At 38.1% G+C, this 24,388-nt stretch overlaps 1 protein-coding gene across 1 annotated transcript in view; it reads right to left on the reverse strand.

The window, feature by feature from the left end:
* LOC136257887 (ankyrin repeat and protein kinase domain-containing protein 1-like) overlaps positions 1–24,388 on the reverse strand; it is a 199,304-nt gene that overhangs the window by 91,744 nt on the left and 83,172 nt on the right. The window lies entirely within an intron of this gene.

A 24,388-nucleotide genomic window follows, 5' to 3' on the forward strand; every position in this document is an offset into this window, starting at 1 on the left:
ATACAAAAGCCAGGAAATTTTCTTGCAAAATGAAAAGAGCAAACATCAATTGATTGTCCAATATCTGAGAGATGATGGTCAGGTTGTGCATCAGAGTAATTTGGATACTGACACACTGATTGTTCAATGTGCACTTCAATTTGCAATTGAAAGAAGTAAAGTGTGTTGTAGCTGATGACACTGATGTTCTTGTCCTCCTGCATGGTGCACCAGAACATAGCAAGTATATATTTTCTTTCAGAGGTTGGGAAACATTTGAGCATTGGAAAATGTATGACATTATTGGGCACATAGGTCCTATTGTAAGGTCATAATTACATCTTTTCTTTTCGCATGCTTGCATGGAGTGGCTGTGATACAACATCTGCGACATTTGAATGGGGTAAACTTGGCCTAATCAAGAAGAAAATGATGTGCAAATGATTGCAAGAACAACACACTTTCACAACTTGTATGTGCATCTACAAGTTATTCATTAGAAGGAACTTAATGACTAACTTGATCCATTACCATAATGGAGCTGGAAACTAGAAGGATCGAGGCTGTATGCAACTGATGATAACAGACATGGGACTAGCACCAGAAGTCTTAACTTAAATTTGTACAATATAAATGCAAGCTTTCTACTGCAAATCCATGTGGTAGCAACATTATTCTCTCAGTGTAATCATGGATTAAAGTATGTTGCAGCATGTGGCAGTTGCAGGGAAGAGAGTTGCAGAAGTGCTGAAGAAACTGTTTACAATAATCGTGACAAATATATTTGTTCAGAGCTTACATGATAGGCACTTTATTACTACAACTAGTCTTATCCTTATTTCATACAGCTAATATTGATTGCAATGAATTTCTTATGAGAAAATATTTTAAGGATAATATGCATTTTTGTTAGCCACAAATGACCAGATTTGCAAAAATAGGTCTACCAAATGTATTTAATAAAGAAACCACAACGTAGTGTACAAGATGATTATCAACCTGAAATTTTCTCCACCTAATAAGTGATGCTGGTGCTCATTACTGATCAAATTTCAAGTCAATACCATTTTCCAATCTGAAGTTGTGAGTTGTCAAAGTTGGTAAATTGGATATGCGTGGAAGATCCACTTTCCTGAATCCAGTCATATTTGCCTCAATACTAAATTGGCCATAAAAATGCTTCCCCAAGGTGGACTTTAGAGGATTTTGAATATGTTATTCTATGAAAAATTTGCTTTCTAATGATACCAAAATCAGCTTTCTTCGAATTTTTTCTGGGTCCAACCTTAAATCTACCGGACTAATACAATTAATCAATGGCTAATCCATAGGGGTCACATGGGTCACATGCCCCATTTCAAATATAAACACAATTTTATACAAGATCATGATACTCTAGTAGAACAATTAATAGAACAGTCACCACAACACTATTAAGAATCCTGCACAGTTTTTGCTGAGTATAAAAGCTTGTAGCTGTAGCCAGGTATCAGTTACTGAAAAGTGACATGACTGTTTAACTTCATTTTAGATGTTACCTTTTTTTGTTTGGCTCATTCAGAATAACTGTAGTAGAGAGTGGATCATTTGAATGTAAACATAAAGGCAAATCTAAAATGACTAATCCATTAGAGTACTAGTTTAAGAAGATCATTAAGGTTTGTGCTTTCCTGCCAGAAGTATATATCACACATTAACCAGTGTCAGTGCTAACAATTTTGCTAGTATTGGTTAAACAAGTTTAATTAATATACTTTCAAGGTGACCAAAAATTAATGAGCTTCTTTGGTTTATTGCCACCTGCAGCTTATTATAGTCAGTACACATTCACTTGAGCCCCCACCAAATATAGTAATATCAAAGAGGTGAACACATGTTCACTCCCAATGGTTTTTTACTGGAACAAGCATGTTGTCATGTTGTAAACATGTTTGCGCGCCTGAATCATCCATACTAAATGTATGTGATATTTTAAAAGCCTCACAACTCAATTGTTCTTGTCCACATCAAAGCACTTTTTCGACTGTTAGTTCCGCAATTAAATCAGTTGACAGCACTACTAAATATTTGGGCAGCTGGCCCATGTAACAAGAACTATTAACAATAAATGAGGGCTCAGGTGAATGCAAACAGACTATAGTAGCCACAATCACAATTTATCATGGCTACACTATTGAAAAGACATATGACTGAATTAGGAATTAAATGAACACTAGTACAGTGTAGTACAGATTTACTAATCACAATAATATAGTTGTAACAAACACAAAAAATACTCTAATATAACATACACACTTTGTACAGTTAACTAGAAGTAGTTATTACTACTGTGCAATGGATATAAAACTAAATAACACAATAATAATTATACCTGGTTTTACGAGAGTTATGAAAACACATACTGTACATAGCCTATAATTTCTAATATATACAGTAGCATTTTATTTTACAAAATTTTGTATGTTGAACTATACTATTGTAGACTGGACAGTTAGCATCGTAATTGTAATATCTTGTATTAGGAGTGCACGTGGTACTTGTATCAGTAGTTACTAAATATAGCTGCACGTGATTGCTTTTGGTGTGCTTATTATAGAACTTGTGAGTGGACCTCGTGGCACGTATTCTTCGTATTACAGTGGTAGCAGAGGATGGCTAGCTCAACACACATCAGTTTACCGAAGACGTTTGATACAGGAAAAGCCTCAGAATGGTTTCAGCGATTCGAGATATGTTGTCGTGCGAACGGATGGGACAACGACAAAATGGTGCTGAAATTACCCACCCTTCTAGAGGGCGAAGCGTTGGCAGTATGGCTAGAGCTGACAGCAGAAGAGCAGAAGGACTATGCTGCAATGAAGAAGAAAATCGTTGACACCATCAAGCCAATGAGTTTTATATCAATGGACGATTTCCACAAACGCGTTCTACGCCCAGGAGAGGCACTTTCCCTGTATGTGCACAAGTTAAAACAGTTACTTAGCCAAGCAATGCCGGACATATCAGCACCAACATCGGAACAGTTATTGTTGCATCAGTTTTTAACCGGTTTACCACTGGAAGTGAGCAAACAACTCCGAGCCACTGGAGCTACCACCACTTTAAAGATAGCAGTTGAACGAGCCAAGATCATAATGACTGTCGAACAGCAAGCTGCTGTTGCTGCTACCCAACCACAACCTACCAACGAGTTTCTTCAGCTACAGCAGCAAATTACTGAATTGACTGCACAAGTGGCTGCTCTCACCACACGTGAACCCAGGGCACCAACAATTGTGAATCCCAAGCATTGCTTTCTTTGTAACAAGGCTGGCCATTTGCAGTACAACTGCCCAACACGTCGGGACCCAAGATTCTGCTTTACTTGTGGTCAGCAAGGCCATGGCTGGAGAACCTGCCCGCAGGGAAACGGGCAGGGGGTGACTGCCTGGGGCAGTGGTCGTCCCCGCCAATAAGCCCAGAGCTACTCACTGTGGCCACAGTGAGGAACAACGCCACAGTGATCACTGGGAAGGTGGGAGGTGTTTCTGCTGAGATCATGCTTGACACAGGATCTCCAGCCATGGCCTTGTACCAGTTGCTAAGTGTGTTGTTTCTATGTTATCTTGTACTGTTACGTGTGTTTTCTTGTACCTTGTACCTGTCCAATCAGCACGCTATGATTCTCCTAACAATTTAAGCCTGTTACCAGCTGATATACAACACGACAATACCAAGCCCGCCTTAATTACGTAATAAAATTTTTGTTTGACAGTCGCTCAGTATCCCGTAACCTTAAATAATCTTGTGGCGTGTATTATGCTGCTTAAAGAAAGTGTTGATACGGAAAATTAACGCCTAGATATGGTTTCATTGGATGAAGAAGAAGACAAGCTCCCACACCATACTACTACACTTACACTTGATGCATGCTTTACATTACTACCCATACCAATTAACACATAGGGTTTGTGCCACCACTGCTGGTTGGCTATTTTTGTGACAACTTAGAAAGATTTACAACCGTTAACACAACACACACCATTACTACTTCTATACTACAAAGATCATAAGAGCAGAGTGGGGGCTAGCCAAACATATAATAAATTTAACAAAAAAAGTCAGAGCATCCAGCCCCAGGACACCCTTGGAAAAAGCCTGGTGGCTTTTTTTTTTTTTAAAACCACTCAGGAAAACCCAAAAACTGCTCACTCTGCTGTGTATGCATAAAATTCAATTGTCACACAATTGCCACCAATTACAGATGCCATCTATCTGAGACCACAGCTAAGGAAAATTCTATGGGTGGGGGGAAGGGATCCAACCTGTTCACACACGTGGCCTAGAGTGAATTAATACACACCACACAGCATTATATATACCATGCATCACATGACACTACTACCATATTCACGTGGGAGCTTGTTTTCTTGCTAATTCACTGCGTTCAAATGCTAGAAAATACATCAGCCTGATTGAAGATAAAAGAAAAGACAAGCACACACTTGTCGGGACCCCAAAAGGCACATCCCACTGGTGAGTTTGCTATTGTTGCATAAAATGGTGGCCGTGCACTGCTTCGTTTGGCCTCTAGGCTTGCGACTGTGGTAGGGCAGTCAGGCAGTCAGGAAGTCAGTCTAAAATTCAAAGTTTAGGCGATTTTTAAAATTCTGTATCTGGCCACCTGTAAGCGTTTTGTTGTATTTAATGCTGTTTTATGTATTATATGGACTAGTACTATTCCGTAAAGGTGATTTTCATCTCATAAGATATCTCTAGGATGATTTTTAAAGGCACGATTTTGGGCGGCGTGCGAAAATTTCACATGGATTCCTACTGTTGATTTCAGTTCCGTTTGAACATTCTGTCTGTGCCGCGAGTCATTCCGTGGCAGTTTTTAAAAGTAAAAAAGCCATAAGAATATTTACGGATTTGTAACAACCACTCACCAGAAATCAGTGTGACACTACAATATCACAGCTAAGCTGAAAAAGGGTTTTAGCTCTTGTTTTAGCTTCACTTCAAACATAACGTGGAACTTGTAATGCAGATGGAAGTGTTCAAACGGAACTGAAATCAACAGTACTTAAACGGTATGACTGTACCGTTTGATATTAAAATATCCCATATAGTCCGGTAGATATAACTGAAAAAAGGGTGAACCCGGAAAAAATTTGAAAAAAAGCTGAATCTGGTATCATTAGAAAGAAAATTTTTCATAGAATAACATATTCAAAATCCTCTAAAATCCACCTTGGGGAAATTTTTTTATGGCCAATTTAGTATTGAGGCATATATGACTGGATTCAGGAATTCCATGCATATCCAATTTACCAAATTTTACAACTCATAACTTCAGATTGGAAAATGGAATTGACTTGAAATTTTATCAGTAGTGAGTACCAGAATCACTTATTAGGTGGAGAAAATTTCAGATTGATATTCAACTTGAGCACTAAGTTGTGGTTTCTCAATTGCATGTATTTGCAGACCCATTTTTACAAATCTGGTCATTTGTGACCAACAAAAATCTGCTATCCTTAAATTATTTTTTCACAAGAAATAGTTTCCTTAGCACTTCTGCAACTCTCTCCTCCACATTTTGCAACACACTAATAATCCATGTTTGCAACAAGAGCATAATATTGCTACCACATGGATTTGCAGTGGAAAGCTGGAATTTATATTGTACAAAATTAATTATAATGATCTATAGGACTGGTCCCATGTCTATCATCATCAGTTGCAGCCTTAGTCCTTCTCGTTTCCAGCCCCATATTAAGTTCCCTCCAATGAATAACTTCTTACATCAGCTAAAACCATTGATCCTGAAAGCTCCATCAACTGCAAGGGTTAGCACACTTTCACAGCTCGCATGTGTAATAACTTTCTGATGCCACTATTTCCATGTACTTTGTTTTGTATATATACCTGAGACTCCTCAATGAATCAGACTGATTCCCATCAAACTCCAACTTTTTTAACATGTGTAATTGTTGCATTATATAATCCATCATTAACTTTTCAATTGTTTGCACATCATCTGATTGCTGATTAGGCCGACTTTACCTATTCAAATGTTGCGGACATTGTATCACATCCACCCAGGCATGTGAAAAGAGGACCTATATATGTGCCCAATAACGTCATCATTTTTCCAGATCTTCAAATGTTTTACAACCTCTGAATGAAAAGAGATATGTACTTGTCATGTTCTGCTTCCAGCATGCACCAGTAGCACAAGAACTTCATTGTTGTCATCAGCTACAACATTCACTATACTTCCTTCAATTGCAAAATTGAAGTGCGCATTGGACCATCAGAATCTCCATGTGTGCAATCAGTGTGTAGGGCTGGCAGCATCCCCAGGTATGTTATGGTACGTATGTGCAGGTGCAGATATTCAGTCAAGTGAATCTATGGAAGTATACAAAAGCCAGGAAGTTTTCTTGCAAAATGAAAAGAGCAAACATCAATTGATTGTCCAATATCTGAGAGATGATGGTCAGGTTGTGCATCAGAGTAATTTGGATACTGACACACTGATTGTTCAATGTGCACTTCAATTTGCAATTGAAAGAAGTAAAGTGTGTTGTAGCTGATGACACTGATGTTCTTGTCCTCCTGCATGGTGCACCAGAACATAGCAAGTATATATTTTCTTTCAGAGGTTGGGAAACATTTGAGCATTGGAAAATGTATGACATTATTGGGCACATAGGTCCTATTGTAAGGTCATAATTACATCTTTTCTTTTCGCATGCTTGCATGGAGTGGCTGTGATACAACATCTGCGACATTTGAATGGGGTAAACTTGGCCTAATCAAGAAGAAAATGATGTGCAAATGATTGCAAGAACAACACACTTTCACAACTTGTATGTGCATCTACAAGTTATTCATTAGAAGGAACTTAATGACTAACTTGATCCATTACCATAATGGAGCTGGAAACTAGAAGGATCGAGGCTGTATGCAACTGATGATAACAGACATGGGACTAGCACCAGAAGTCTTAACTTAAATTTGTACAATATAAATGCAAGCTTTCTACTGCAAATCCATGTGGTAGCAACATTATTCTCTCAGTGTAATCATGGATTAAAGTATGTTGCAGCATGTGGCAGTTGCAGGGAAGAGAGTTGCAGAAGTGCTGAAGAAACTGTTTACAATAATCGTGACAAATATATTTGTTCAGAGCTTACATGATAGGCACTTTATTACTACAACTAGTCTTATCCTTATTTCATACAGCTAATATTGATTGCAATGAATTTCTTATGAGAAAATATTTTAAGGATAATATGCATTTTTGTTAGCCACAAATGACCAGATTTGCAAAAATAGGTCTACCAAATGTATTTAATAAAGAAACCACAACGTAGTGTACAAGATGATTATCAACCTGAAATTTTCTCCACCTAATAAGTGATGCTGGTGCTCATTACTGATCAAATTTCAAGTCAATACCATTTTCCAATCTGAAGTTGTGAGTTGTCAAAGTTGGTAAATTGGATATGCGTGGAAGATCCACTTTCCTGAATCCAGTCATATTTGCCTCAATACTAAATTGGCCATAAAAATGCTTCCCCAAGGTGGACTTTAGAGGATTTTGAATATGTTATTCTATGAAAAATTTGCTTTCTAATGATACCAAAATCAGCTTTCTTCGAATTTTTTCTGGGTCCAACCTTAAATCTACCGGACTAATACAATTAATCAATGGCTAATCCATAGGGGTCACATGGGTCACATGCCCCATTTCAAATATAAACACAATTTTATACAAGATCATGATACTCTAGTAGAACAATTAATAGAACAGTCACCACAACACTATTAAGAATCCTGCACAGTTTTTGCTGAGTATAAAAGCTTGTAGCTGTAGCCAGGTATCAGTTACTGAAAAGTGACATGACTGTTTAACTTCATTTTAGATGTTACCTTTTTTTGTTTGGCTCATTCAGAATAACTGTAGTAGAGAGTGGATCATTTGAATGTAAACATAAAGGCAAATCTAAAATGACTAATCCATTAGAGTACTAGTTTAAGAAGATCATTAAGGTTTGTGCTTTCCTGCCAGAAGTATATATCACACATTAACCAGTGTCAGTGCTAACAATTTTGCTAGTATTGGTTAAACAAGTTTAATTAATATACTTTCAAGGTGACCAAAAATTAATGAGCTTCTTTGGTTTATTGCCACCTGCAGCTTATTATAGTCAGTACACATTCACTTGAGCCCCCACCAAATATAGTAATATCAAAGAGGTGAACACATGTTCACTCCCAATGGTTTTTTACTGGAACAAGCATGTTGTCATGTTGTAAACATGTTTGCGCGCCTGAATCATCCATACTAAATGTATGTGATATTTTAAAAGCCTCACAACTCAATTGTTCTTGTCCACATCAAAGCACTTTTTCGACTGTTAGTTCCGCAATTAAATCAGTTGACAGCACTACTAAATATTTGGGCAGCTGGCCCATGTAACAAGAACTATTAACAATAAATGAGGGCTCAGGTGAATGCAAACAGACTATAGTAGCCACAATCACAATTTATCATGGCTACACTATTGAAAAGACATATGACTGAATTAGGAATTAAATGAACACTAGTACAGTGTAGTACAGATTTACTAATCACAATAATATAGTTGTAACAAACACAAAAAATACTCTAATATAACATACACACTTTGTACAGTTAACTAGAAGTAGTTATTACTACTGTGCAATGGATATAAAACTAAATAACACAATAATAATTATACCTGGTTTTACGAGAGTTATGAAAACACATACTGTACATAGCCTATAATTTCTAATATATACAGTAGCATTTTATTTTACAAAATTTTGTATGTTGAACTATACTATTGTAGACTGGACAGTTAGCATCGTAATTGTAATATCTTGTATTAGGAGTGCACGTGGTACTTGTATCAGTAGTTACTAAATATAGCTGCACGTGATTGCTTTTGGTGTGCTTATTATAGAACTTGTGAGTGGACCTCGTGGCACGTATTCTTCGTATTACAGTGGTAGCAGAGGATGGCTAGCTCAACACACATCAGTTTACCGAAGACGTTTGATACAGGAAAAGCCTCAGAATGGTTTCAGCGATTCGAGATATGTTGTCGTGCGAACGGATGGGACAACGACAAAATGGTGCTGAAATTACCCACCCTTCTAGAGGGCGAAGCGTTGGCAGTATGGCTAGAGCTGACAGCAGAAGAGCAGAAGGACTATGCTGCAATGAAGAAGAAAATCGTTGACACCATCAAGCCAATGAGTTTTATATCAATGGACGATTTCCACAAACGCGTTCTACGCCCAGGAGAGGCACTTTCCCTGTATGTGCACAAGTTAAAACAGTTACTTAGCCAAGCAATGCCGGACATATCAGCACCAACATCGGAACAGTTATTGTTGCATCAGTTTTTAACCGGTTTACCACTGGAAGTGAGCAAACAACTCCGAGCCACTGGAGCTACCACCACTTTAAAGATAGCAGTTGAACGAGCCAAGATCATAATGACTGTCGAACAGCAAGCTGCTGTTGCTGCTACCCAACCACAACCTACCAACGAGTTTCTTCAGCTACAGCAGCAAATTACTGAATTGACTGCACAAGTGGCTGCTCTCACCACACGTGAACCCAGGGCACCAACAATTGTGAATCCCAAGCATTGCTTTCTTTGTAACAAGGCTGGCCATTTGCAGTACAACTGCCCAACACGTCGGGACCCAAGATTCTGCTTTACTTGTGGTCAGCAAGGCCATGGCTGGAGAACCTGCCCGCAGGGAAACGGGCAGGGGGTGACTGCCTGGGGCAGTGGTCGTCCCCGCCAATAAGCCCAGAGCTACTCACTGTGGCCACAGTGAGGAACAACGCCACAGTGATCACTGGGAAGGTGGGAGGTGTTTCTGCTGAGATCATGCTTGACACAGGATCAGCCGTATCCTTGCTGCATCACAGTGAAGCAATTTCAATGAACACTTGCCGAACCTCACAACAATGTTCCTCAATCAAGTTAGTTACAGCATCAGGAGAGCCACTGCCTATAGTCAGTTGTGTTGAAGCGTCTGTACAGATGACAGGAGATTTTACAACAACACATCAGTTTCTTATTGTGGAATCCCTGATCTATCCAGTGATACTTGGAACTGATTTTCTCTACAAACATCACCTGTGCCTAGATTTCACATCAACCCCAGTTACAGTACAACAAAACGTGTCTGAGTTGGATGGTATACAACCATTGTGGGATACTACAGTAGAAGCCAAAGCCAAACGATGTGCCACTGCTGCTATTGGTGCTGCTATGGACCATGACATTGTAGATGAATGTAGCATCCCACGTTACAACCTATATACCGGGAGTTAAATAAGAAAACACAGAAAGATACTTATCCCCTACCATTACCAGATGAAGTCCAGGACAAGTTAGCAAACTCTGGAATTTTCAGTACACTGGACTTGCAGTGTGGATACTGGCAGATGCCTGTTAATCCCCAGGACCGTCATAAGACTGCATTTTGCCCAGGCCCAGGCATGGGTTTATTTCAGTTTAGATGTATGCCATTTGGACTGACTGGAGCCCCAAGCTCCTTCCAGAGAATGATGAACTAATTGCTTCGAGACCTGCCATTTGTCACCGTCTATATTGATGACATACTTGTTCATTCCACCAACAGTCAACAACATGCTCAGCACCTGCGACAAGTGTTTGATGGCCTAAGTGAGGCCAATCTAACTCTCAGGGGGTGTAAGTGTCACATAGCCCTGTCAACAGTGTCTTATCTTGGTCATGTGTTCTCTTCGACAGGGATGTCAACAGATCCAAAAAAAGTCTCTGCTGTAAATAATTGGACAACTCCAACTAGTGTGGAAGAGGTTCATAAATTTATAGGGCTTGCATCTTACTACCGTCGCTACATACAGGGATTTTCAGATATTGCCAAGCCACTTTACAATCTTACTCAGAAGCAAACCCAGTTTGTCTGGTCTGATGAGTGTGACAAAGCATTCAATATGTTGAAGAACAAACTTGTTCAAGCTCCAATACTTGCCTACCCCCAGTTCAACTTGAGGTCACCTGTATTTGTGTTACAAACTGATGCAAGTGCCGTTGGTGTGGGCGCTGTACTGGAATAAGGGGGTCATGTTATTGCATATGCAAGTAGATCACTGAATCAAGCAGAGCAGCAGTACAGTGTGATACAGAAGGAGTGCTTGGCTATAGTGTTTGCATTGAAGCAATTTAGACAGTACCTGCTGGGAAGATCATTTGAACTACTTACAGACCATGCTCCACTCCAGTGGTTATCATCCCAGAAGATGGAGGGCTTGCTCTGCCGATGGGCACTAGCCATGCAGGAGTTTGACTTTGTCACCAAGTACCACAAAGGCTGTCACAATGGTAATGCTGATGCACTATCACGAAGCACTTCTTCACCCCCCACTGTCTCAGCTACACAGTTTGTGAGTGACTCAATCAAGCAAGGCATCCAGCAAGCACAACAAGCAGACCCAACCATCGGATTAGTCTATGAAGCTGTACAGAAATCCAGGAACAGACCAATATCATGCCAGTGGCACAGATCGCCATTCTCTCGATACCGCAAGTTCTGGGCTCAGTTAACAATATGTGACAAGGTTCTCTGCCGACGGTACATCCCTCAACCCTCAGGAACTGTAGTAACTGTACCAATCCTACCTCAGAGTCTCCAAACGCAAGCTCTACAAGAATGTCATGATTCCCCAGCAGCTGGTCACCAAGGTTTTAACAAATCCTTGGAACTCCTTCTTAAGAAAGCTTATTGGACCAGCATGATCAGTGATGTAGAGACGTACTGTCGACAGTGTCAAAAGTGTCAGCAGTCTAAGCTTTCATTACCTTCTCGAGCACCCTTGACATCAACCCCAATAGGCAAGCCCTGGCAAATGGTAGCCGTGGATATTCTGAGTGTCCCTATATCGGTAAATGGCAACAAATGCTTACTGGTTGTACAAGACTACTTTACAAAGTGGGCTGATGCCATACCCCTACCGAACCAGAAAGCTGTCACCATTACAAAGGCACTTGTCAATTTGTTTGCTGCCATGGGACTACCCTCAGATTTTACACTCTGATCAGGGACAGAATTTCGAGAGCGCTGTGCTTAAGCAGACCCTTGATGCATTTGGAATACAGAAGTCACACACCACTGCCTACCACCCGCAAGGGGACGGCCTAGTAGAACGGTTCAACCATTCTCTGCTGCAGCTTCTCCGCACTTAGGAATTTGTTGATTGGGAACAATATCTACCTCTTGCTTTATATGCATACAGGACTGCAGTTCACTCATCTATGGGTGTATCCCCACACATGTTGATGTTTGGAAGAGAACCCCATGCGTCACTATTTGATTCCTCAGTCACTTTTGATCCTGGGTCATATAAGGGCCAAGCTTGCTGAACTACACGATTTAGTTGAGTCGAATCTAGTGAAAGCAGCAGAGCAACAAAAGTTACACTATGACAAGCGCACTAAGCCTTCTTCTTTTGCTTTGAATGACAAGGTATGGCTATCTGTTCCTACTGCTGGCAAGCTCAAACCAAAATGGGAAGGAGGATGGAGAGTAAAATCAGTCAAGTCCCCAGTGACTGTTGAAATCAGTGACGGCAGAAGGAGCAAAGTAGTTCGCAGCAACAGATTGCAACATTGGGTCCAAGCTATGGCTGATGGCACAGAGAGCATGGTGACTGAAAGTGCAATACTACCATGGACCCCACCACAAGTCGAACACTTTATCGAAGAGACTGTCACCTCACAGAGCCGTTACCCATCACGGACCAGACGGCCATCACAGTTCTACAGGCCTTAAGCTTGAGGACAAGCTATAAATAGAGGGAGACATAAGTAGACTGGACAGTTAGCATTGTAATTGTAATATCTTGTATTAGGAGTGCACGTGGTACTTGTATCAGTAGTTACTAAATATAGCTGCACGTGATTGTTTTTGGTGTGCTTATTATAGAACTTGTGAGTGGACCTCGTGGCACATATTCTTCGTATTACACTATTGTAAAGCCTCTTGGAAATGGTATACAGAACAAACACCTTAAGCTCAGATTTAGGGTAACTAGTTACATAATAATATTACATTTGCAGTATATAACTAGTTAGCAGAGCGTCACAGTGTGAAAGTTGTGTCATTTGATAGAAAAGCATGAAACTTTACATATCAATTGTACTCCTAATGACATTCATTTTTAATATAACGCCATTGCAGACTTGACCTTTGGTGACCTTCGCAACCATTTTATGATGAAAATTTGTCACTTCTGTCTTTATCTCCCTGAGGCATTATTACACTGTTAAAACATTGTCCAAATTAAAAAGATGTTAATCTCATAAACAACTCAACTTTTGTTTGAAGTCTATAGCTAGTTTTATTCCAATTCAAAGTTATGATAATTTTAGTAGTCATAAAAATTATTTCTTTGCGATTGGGATGTAAATTACCAATGAGTACTGTAGGTAACTTTATAGAATTTCATGGCTAACACAAATGATCATGATTTTGGAAAGAAATTACCTATAGACTTGCAATAAAACTAAATTGTTTTTAAACTACACCTTTAAATTTAAACCATGTTTAATGGAGTAAAACAATGCCTCAGGGAGATTAGGACAAAAAGGATGAATTTTTAATGTTAAATGGTCATAAAAGTTGTTAAAGGTCAAATGTGACTGAGCCTGCGAAAATAGGCATGTGGGAACATGATTTTTTCCTACCTTTTCAAACTTCCATCACTCATAACACTTTATACCATCATGCTATGGAAATGCAATTTTCAGCTCTTAGTAAGCATTTAGTTGGCTTTTATGATGCAAGTTACAGATTTCAAATATTCTGTTCCAGTAGTGAGATAAGATCTGTAGTGTGACAGGGTGTAGTTTGTGCCCACATGCCCTGTTTTTGCAGGCCCGGTCACAAATATGCAATGGCACTATATCCAAAAATATAATATGTCATTTGGAGCATAATCTATGTGCCACATCTGATGCAATGCACAAAAATGACCATATTTATGTACTATGCTGCTCTACTATAATAATATTATAACAATGTAACTAATCAAAAAAAGAAAGCCAAGCTGTAATAAAAGGTGCAGCCTCCAAAAAATTCTGAGTGAATAAAGATGTGAAATTCAAGGTGGCGGCCAAGAAATGACTGTAATGACAGGTTAATGGCAAAAAATTAAATAACGACAATTCAGGTGAATTTGTGTTGCCTACTCTAGGATTTGGCACCAAATTCACCTGAATTGTTGTTATTAAAAGCTTTGCCATCAACCTACCATGACAGCCATTTCTTGGTCACCACTTTGGATTTCACACCTCTTTTCACCCTGGCTTTTTGAAGGCCACACCCTTTTTACAGATTGGCTGTTTTTTGATTAGATAATAACTTCTTTCTGTAATTTCATATCTAAAACCAGCCTATTAGAGAGGTAGCTTGCCAAAATTATTTTTACAGGGTGGATAGCACCATTTGTGGTACACAAGTTCCTTTATGGTATACATTTTTATTATTATTATTTTACATACCAATATTAGAAGGGGTGCCCACCAAACCTAATTGTGGGCAAAAAACAAAATAGTCCATCAAGTAGCCCTAATATACGTTTACAGTACTGGAATATGGATGTGAATTGCACTTGCATAGTTTTCCTATTTTGATTGAATTATATTTGGCACTGTAAGTTAACTTTTGCAGGTGTGCAATTTGTGTAGTCTTTTTAGACCAGTACACTATTAAAAGTAAAGAGTAGCCACCAATCTAAGGAGTTCCCAACATAAGGAGGATTTAACATCCTGGAGAGTAACCATTACTCTGAAGGATTACATAACACATGCTCTGAAGGAGGTGTCACTTACACTCTTCAGAGTATTGGCTACTCTCCAGGGGTGTTAAATCGTTCCTACTCTGGGAGCTCTTTAGAGTGATGGTTACTCTTCATTTTTAACAGTGCAATACCAATGATTTAATAAGACACAACCGTGCTTTTGTTAATGCACTCTTTGGACTAGTTAATAATACACAAATTTTAACTCAAGCTATAGCTCATGCACACCTTGCAGTTTGGTAATGACTGTTAAGATTAGATCCACAATGAAGACTACTCAAATTACACACATGCTACTAAAGTTAACTTACAGTATCATTTGTGACTGGATTTTGGAAAAACGATCCAAATCGCACATTAGAAGTTTCGAGATAAACGGTTTTAAAGAATTGAAGCCAGCATAACTCTCCAAGGATAGCAAGCACGCATATGAAATTTACACAAAAGATGCATCAATCTGTTACCGTTCTAGCCACTTCCAGTACTTGTAGCTGCTTGTACAGTTTCCCGCCAAATAAGATAGAAAATCTGAGCAGTTGGATGAGCGAAGTAGTATCACGAGTGCTCACAAAGGGGTGGAGGCTGGGGGGTGGAGGCTGGGGGGTGGAGGCTGGGGAGTGGAGGCTGGGGGGTGGCGGGGAGAGCAAGAGATAGACCTCAAAATGGAGGCAGATCACGATTGGAGTCCAGACAGGAGATTACAGGGCTGTGCCGGCTCCTTAGTGGCTGATATGTATCAAAATCAACAGAGAACACATCTGGCCAACTTTATAAGGCTGTCCACCAGTAAACCTCTGATTCTTGCCAAGCCAGGTCCTTCACAAGGCCTGAAACCGCCATTTGAGCACTCCACACCACCCAGAAAAGATGTCTGTTAAAACCAGCCTCGTGTAGTTTGAGTAGTGCTGAGGGTCAAAACTTGTAGTACGATAGTGTAGCTATCCACTGGTGGTGTTAGTTTGATTTTGCCTGATGTGCGATTTGGATCGGTTCTGTAAAATCTGGTCACATTTATTGATTCATTTGACAAGTTTGTACATATTAAATGCCAAATATAATTCACTTAAAATAGGAAAACTAAGTGCATTTCACTCCATGTTTCAGTACTGTAAATGTACTATACTGGGGCTACATGATGGCCATTTTGTTTTCATCCCACACATGCATCTTTCCCAGCACCTTTCAAAACGTTTCCAGCAATGTGAAATATTTAGTGTTGTCTTAATGACGAGCTAGTTTAAAGATGCAAGGGTAGGTTGTCCAAATGAACTGCTTTTGTTGAACAACCTACAGTATTTTTGCATCTTTGAACTAGTTCATCATAATAGACAATACTAAATCTTTCACATTGCTGGAAACTACAATAGGAGCTGGGAAAGATGTATAAAATTGTCTAGAATCTAGACAGCTTTCTTGGATAGCTACTATACTGTAACTACATTTGCCACCAAACACACATTCTTGCTTTTTCCCCTGAAAGCATATTAAAGTTAGGCTGTAATCATACAGTATGATAGTACTGTATAGTAGGGACCACAAAGGAGTAGGCATGGCCCACGAAATAACATCACCCAATAACCAGCCTCTATTTTCCCTAACAACAATGAGGCAGTATTGGTTAGGTAAAACTAAGCCCAGACAATCTTTCAGATTGACCAGAAAAGCTTACAACAATTTGCTACGGAATTTAAAAAATAATTTATGTAACAGAATTTTCTATTGACTGACTGACTGACTGACTGCCTGACTAACTAACTGCCTGATGTCTTCAGACAAGTGTAACTTGATAGTGGCTAAGGCTTGATTTCTTCACTGTCCGACATCGCTTTGGCCTGAGAGGTACCTTTTGGCATATCGCAGTATGTACAATGCATTCCTCATGGACTTACTAGTGTCCTCCTTTGTGTCCCATTTATCTTTGCTGACAGCAAAAAGTGTCAATTTGGCAATAGCACATAATGGCTTCCCTTCATAACAGAAATCATCGGTATTTTTCATAGTGGCTGTTTTGATTGCAGAGGTGCTTTTTGAACAGTTCTCAATTTTTACTGCTGTGTAACAGGTTGAACACAGCCGACAACAAAGCGTAATGGATACTTCACTTTTCAGATGATAATTGATATAGCTGGGGCGTGCTGCACCATTTTAGATGTGGCATGTGTGGGTTTACCAGTCATAATAATAATATTCACAAAACAAAGTTAACAAGCAAGTACACAGAAAATTTGTAATTTTCAACTTGAGTAGGGACCATAACACATTGTTAAAAAGTATCAAAACAAGCTGGAGTAGTGCACAATATTAAATCACAGTAAAACAATAAGAAGGATTATATACCTACTGTGCTCAAGATACGTACCATAATGGAAATGCACAGTAGGGATATAACACTTCTTATTGTTTTACTGTGATTTAATATCATGCACTACTCCAGCTAGTTTTAGTACTTTATATTGATGTGTTATGGTCCCTACTCTAGTTGAAAATTACAAATTTTTCTGTGTAATTTACTGTGACATAGGTTTTTAGAAATTGTTTTAATATTTAGAAAATGCGTTTAGCACTAGCACTTAAGCAGACTAGTAATCTGTATCAATGTTTGAGCCACAAGTGGCTATAGCTCATTAGACACACTATGTATATTGTATACTACGATAAGATGACTATGGCATTTCAAGTATTTGCTTTGCATTGGTCTGCAAATCTTTCCTGAGTACGCATATATTACTACTACATATATGTGACATAATTATTAAGCCACAGGCAGAGCTACCACCACTTTAGAATAGATTGTCGTGATGCAATGTTCAGTAGTAAACTAACTTGCATGGAGAATCATAAGCTCTCTGAAGTAACCACATGGACAATTCAGTCTGTTTATTGCTTTGCATTTCAAGTACCTCCATTATAACCAGGTACACAGATTTGTTTGTTGAGATATAGTATGCAATATTTCTGCATAAATCTTGGGTTGCATTGTACACTGTCTATTCATGTGACACTTGTATCATTTCATTTAAATTGCATGCTGGTAAAATTGCATTCTGTGTAGTCATAACAGGGTGGACCAACTCCAGGAGGTCATAGTCCATTACAGCACTATCCATGACATGCAGTAGCTGAACGTACTTTTAAAAACTCTAAAATTCCTACAAACTAGACTCCCCAGTATGAAAGGTTTCTAGATCACCAACGTAATTATTTTACTAATACCATACCTGTTTCACTGCCCATACAAAAGTCTCAATAGTAGCAGTGAAATTTATCCCGTATTTCACTGGTAGCAGTGAAAAAGTTGTAATTGCAATTTCATTGGCTAGAATTTATGTTAACAATGTAGCGCCAATTAGTGTTGACGCGTGTTTAATACATAGTGACAAATTGCATACATGGCAACGCTAATGCACAGCATGCGTATGTGCAGCGAGTATGGTATTAACTGGGAATAGCATGGGTAGCAGTGAAATTTGGGATAAATACCACGAGTGTTGTATTGGAAATGGTAAATTTCACTCGGCTTTGCCTCGTGAAATTTATCCCCATTTCTAATACAACACTCATGGTATTTATCCCAAATTTCACTGCTACCCATGCTATTACTAGTACATATCAATGTTAGTTGGAAGTACACCAAAAATGGTCCTTGCAAGTTTAAGGGCAAACAGGTCAAAAATTAGACTTGTAATACTGTACACTGCATAAACAACTTAAGAGAAGTCAAAGGAAGTGCTGCTTTCCTTACCCTTATACTCATAACATGCAGCAAGCCAGAGAGTGGAGATAGGAAAGCTTTGGAAATGAAATTACACAATGAAGTTTGCATAAAATTAATACAGCAGATTTGGATGCTATTCTGGGGTATGGGGTCAGGAATATTTTAGATTATAGAAGGTCTGTTATAGCAATTTAGATTGTTCTTATGTTTTTATAGATAAATTATTAGCTACAGCTTAATAAAGAAGATATTATTATTATTTGTTAAGGATGTAAAGGCAATGTCTGTGTATCCTGCATGAGTGTGTGTATTGCATAAATACAAACAATCATACATATTATCATGCCAGTAATTACCTAGTCTGTTCTTAAAGGTATTTAGTGAATCAGAATTTACTACTTGATAGGGTAAATTGTTCCAATAATTGATCATTCTCACTGAATTATATCTTAATGGTTGACTGCTCTATTAGAGTATTTAGATTTTTTTGCTACAAGCAGCGACCAATAATAATGGAGGCATGGCACCCTTCTAAAAATGGTCCAAATGCTTCAACAAACCTTCAGAAAAAAATTGGTGCTTTTATCCACTTCGTAACAATTTCCTCAAAATTCAATGCTAAGCTACAGTACCCCACTATATGGTGAGCTTTGGGTAATTGTATTAACTTGTCTTTTTATTTACTATAGGAATGAGGATTATGAGGGAGAAGACTTTTAATGATTTGTTTAGCTACATGAACATTTATCATTATCATTTAGTAATTATTACAATTATGTTAATTAGACAAGATATCAGCATAGCTACACAGGCTGAATTGTTTGCAGCTGAATAAATACTCTACAGGGAAATGTAGCTGAAATTTCTACAGGGAGACTTGTAACATAGCTGTACTCTTAGATTACATGGTGAATGGTTTGTAGTTGAACTCTCCAGAGAGTGACCCATAACCTAACTAAACAACTATCCAAAACGTATCTACAGTAAGTTACGTAGTTATTATTGATCATGTCCCAAAGTCAGAACACTCTTCAATTTTTGCACCATACATGCTACAGCCACATTAAGTAGACAAATTCTGTGATCTGTTCTTAATAATTCAGCTTGACAGAGCAGTAGTTTAAACTGAACAGAAATAGCCACAGAATTATTATTTTCAGGATTTGCACATAATTATGTGTGACAGTTCTCTTCTTCCTTTGCTATGGAATATCTAAGTATAATAATCATAAAAATGTGTTACAAAAGTTAATAATAAAGTATACAAAAATAACTAGTAACATAACTTCCAGTTACCTTTTACAAAGTAACTGTAACTGTAAATAAGTTATGGGATAAAAGTAGCAGCTACTTTTCTGAAGTAACTACCCCAACTCTGCTTAAGCTTCCTATATCATCAAAACAGCTTTACCATACAGTAATATGGAGAATTGTCATTGATCTATACACCCAAGAAAAATGGATCACAATTGATGTGATTACTACACAAATGGTGAATGTTGAAATAAGTCTATGCTAGAATATGTTTTGAAAACAAAGTGCCAAGCTTGAATGTACTAATTGTTGATTACAGTGAAGAATTATTGGATAACATGTTTATTGCTGTGCAGAAACTCAGAATTTTTTAGATATATCAAAAACCTGATTGAAACACTAACTCCATCAGACTACTGGTCATAGGCTACTACAAGTAACAATAATACTCACACTTAGAAGTCAAAACTTAGATAAGTTCACTGGAAAACAAAGTACACTGGTGCCACATGATTAGTGATACGCCAACCACACTGTGCTAGACAAACAGTCTCACTATAATCTTCAAAATTATATACCATACATAGACCATCAAATATTGATACAATACAAGAATTGGAAAACATGTCTCTAAAAGGGTATTACAGAGACAGACTTTTGTTTCCAAGACATTTTAAAAGCCTTGTATATGAATTTCCTCTAACAATTGTACTATTTCACATAAAAGAACTTGTTCTATACAACTTAAAAGATGTTAATTGAAACAGTTAGGCAATGCATTGTCCCATATTAGGCAGACTATATTATTATTATTGGGTAATTATACCTTTTTTATTTTTATTTTTTTTACGTTTTGTAAACCACGCTGTAGAAAAGTACAACACTTATCTACAGTATATACACAGTTATAATAGAGTCATAATAATGTATCATTGTATGTTCTGTAAAACAGTCCGCCATCCATTTGTGTGACCTTCTAATAGAATATTTGGTGGAATTGAATTCCATAGGTCAACAACTGCTGCTTGCCAGCTGCGACGAAAATGGTCTAAAGTATGGAAGTTGCATGGGTTCTGGAAACGTAGATGGCTGGCTGGATCAAAGCCATGCAACCTCTGAGATGATCTAAGTGGAGTCTTAAACTTAGGACAGAAGGTTTGCAGATTACCACAACCATCTCCAGCCAGAAGGCGACAAGTAAGACCCAGAATTGAAGCATTCCGATGATCAGTTAGAGATTGAAATGTAAAACAACACATGTTCTCAACATGAGCTTGAAACTGATCCAAACAATTCAGATGAGTCAATGCTGTTCTGGAATAGACGACACAACCATATTTCAGTACAGAGCGAATCCAGGATTTATAAAGGGTGGCAATGCTCTGACTTCCAAATAAAGATTGACAACGATACAACTGGCCCAAACGTTGTTTCCCACGACTTATAACACTGTCAATATGTTTCTGCCAGGTAAGGGAAGAAACAAAAATAAATCCAAGGACCTTGACTGAGGACACTTCAGGGATATGAACAGCATTTAAGTATAAAGGAGGGTGATCAGAGATGTCTGATTTTAAAGAAATCACTAATGAAAAGGTCTTTAATGGAGCAAATTCGATGTTCCAGCAAGTGCCATATTCACATAATGCTGCTAGATCAGCATTGAGATGAGCAGCAGCACCTGAAAACAAATCACCTTATTCCACTGATCTGGTATATAGCTATTAGGTACATGTAGTTTGGAAATTGGATACAATTTTCTGTAGAGTTTTTTTTATTAGAACAAAAGTTATGAGCAATCAAGGGGTCTGACATGAGCCTAAAATCCTGTAGGAAATTCCGAAACCCACGAAATTTTGGGAGATTCCAAGCCAAGATTCCAGATTGCAAGCCCAGTTCCGGATTCCAGATATTTAGCTATAAAATGCTCAATAATATGGTTGCAGAGTATTTCTAATCAGTACCGAGAAGACTACTTCTTTAGTCCATATATACAGTAACAAGCTGCTATATATTATAGTGCTTACAAACTCTGATAATAAGTCACTCTCTAGAGTTCCTATGGATACATAGCTAATATACATGAAATTGACAAGGGAAAAACATCCTGACCACCTGCAGTTAAGTGTTCAAGCATCAATCAGATGGCTGCAGGTTTGAGGCTGCCCACAGATTTTTCCTCCTTTCTCCACATTTGCAAACATACTTTATACAACAACTTATAAACAGGCTGTAGGACCAGGTGTCCTACAGACCTTCAGCACTTGTGCTGTAAAGCCTTAATAAATTAATAAAATGCAATTTAAAGTTGTAATTTAAGACTAGTGACATCCTTCACTAGCTGCAAATCTTATTTTTACTATGTTTTCCAAGAAAGTAATTTTAAGTCTGGAGGTAAGACTAGATATTCAGGTTATCAGAAAAGCTATAGGTGACGTTATTTGTGCAACAGTTCCAGTTATTTAGCCAAAGACTGTAGAACAAAGGAGAGTGAGAGTCAAGACAGAAAGACGCCACAGATGATCAAAATTGTAGATAGGATGAAGATCATTTGCACAAAGCCCAATTCCAGTAACAATGGAAAAGAGTCCTGCTGTGTCAAAGACAAGCTAGAAGGAGTCCCTGTAACAGAATTGATAATATATGGGTACAGACATAACAACTGTTTGAAATGACTTGCTCTACACATAATAACTGTAACAGTTGAAAAGGATGGATTGGAAGCTAGGCAGTTTAAACCACCGGACCACAAAGTATGACCAGAAGCTCATCTGATTGGATGGACATATACGACCCAACTTTTGAAAATCATCCTTTTCTGCACATAAGTTATAGTAAAACTTGCTTGAAAGTTTCAGAATTTTAAACACTTTTTCTTTGCACATTTTGATAAGGTAACTAGGCCTGAGTCAGATATGCTCAAAATTTTGCCCAAAATGCTTTCAGGAATTTCCCAAAATTTCACCTATTGTGTTCTTCACTGTTATCATTTATGTTTGCATTATACTCTTAGGTTAGCACATTTCTTACAATTCTCTAGGATCATTATCTGTGAATGCTCTATTAGAGTATTTCACTACAATGTGGCTGTTCTATTAGAGAGTATCAATCTAAGGAGCTCTTATGCACAATCCATTATTTTGAAGTGTTCTATTGCACTTTGCAGTTTACACTGAATACTCTATTAGGAAGTATCCATCTATTTTTCATGAAATTAAGCTCCATAGTTAAAAATACTGTATCTACCTATGGTATGCCAAGAAGTAGTTAAGCAGTTAGAAAACATGTAGAGACTTTGAGTGATTCCAGCCATAAATTTTAGGAGTCAAGTTCAGTAATTTTGTTTAGGAAATGTGGTGGTTTTCTAAGATTCTGTGCAGACTATAGAGCACTTAATTCAGTAACAAAATGATTTTCTTTGTCAAGGATCAATGACCTGTAGGGAAGATCTCACTATTTTACTACCTTATAGATCTTGCTACAGGGTATTGGCAGATTAGAGTTGACGTTGTCAAGTCAACAACCAGAAAATTACTGCATTCATCACCTATCAAGGATTATTTGAATTTAAAGTAATGCTAATTGGTACAATGAACGTGCCAGCAGTTTTCTGGTGGTTCATGTGAAGAGTTATAGCAGGACCCCCACTGTAGCTTTGGAGACTCTCTCCTTGTAGTCAAACTTAGATAAGAAATAACTCATAACACAAGTACACAAAAAATTGGAATTTTCAACTAGAGTAAGGACCGTAGCACATCCAAACAAGCTGGAGTAATGCACAACAGTAAAACGATAAGAAGTGTTATATCCATACTATGATCACAGCAGGGATATACACTTCTTAATGTTTTACTGTGATTTAATGTTGTGTGCACTACTCCAGCTTGTTTCAGTGCTTTTTATCCATGTGCTATGGTCCCTACTCTAGTTGAAAACTCTAATTTTAATTTTGTGCACTTTTTTGTTAACATATTTTTCTTGTTATGACCGTTGAACCCACATATACCGCATCAAAAGAAAAGGTGCTGCACACCCCAGCTACCTATTATTGTCTAAAAAGTGAAATATCCATTATGATTTGTTGTCACCTATGTTCAACCCATTACACAGCATTATGAATCAAGAACTTTTCGAAAAATACCTCTGTAATCAAAGTAGTCACTAAATAAAAGTACAGATAATTCTGTTACGAAGGGAAGCCATCATGTGCTACTGCCCAATTTACACCTTTTGCTGTCAGCCAAGATAAATGGGACACAAAGGAGGACACTGGTAAGTCCATAAACAATGCATTGTATGTACTGCAGTGTGCCAAAAAGCACCTCTCAGGCCGAAGTGACGTTGAACAGTGAATCACCTGTACCCTTAGCCATTATCGAGTTATGCTTGTCTGATAACATCAGTTATGCATACTCGGTCAGTCAGTAGAAAATCCTGTTGAATAATTATTTTAAATTCTGCAGCAACTTGTTGAAAGCATTTCGGATCAATCTGAAAGCTTGTTTGGGCTTACTTTTACCTAACCAATACTGCTTCATCGTCGTCAGGGAAAAACT

Source organism: Dysidea avara, chromosome 6 (assembly GCF_963678975.1).
Source record: "Dysidea avara chromosome 6, odDysAvar1.4, whole genome shotgun sequence".
NCBI classification, from domain to species: domain Eukaryota; kingdom Metazoa; phylum Porifera; class Demospongiae; order Dictyoceratida; family Dysideidae; genus Dysidea; species Dysidea avara.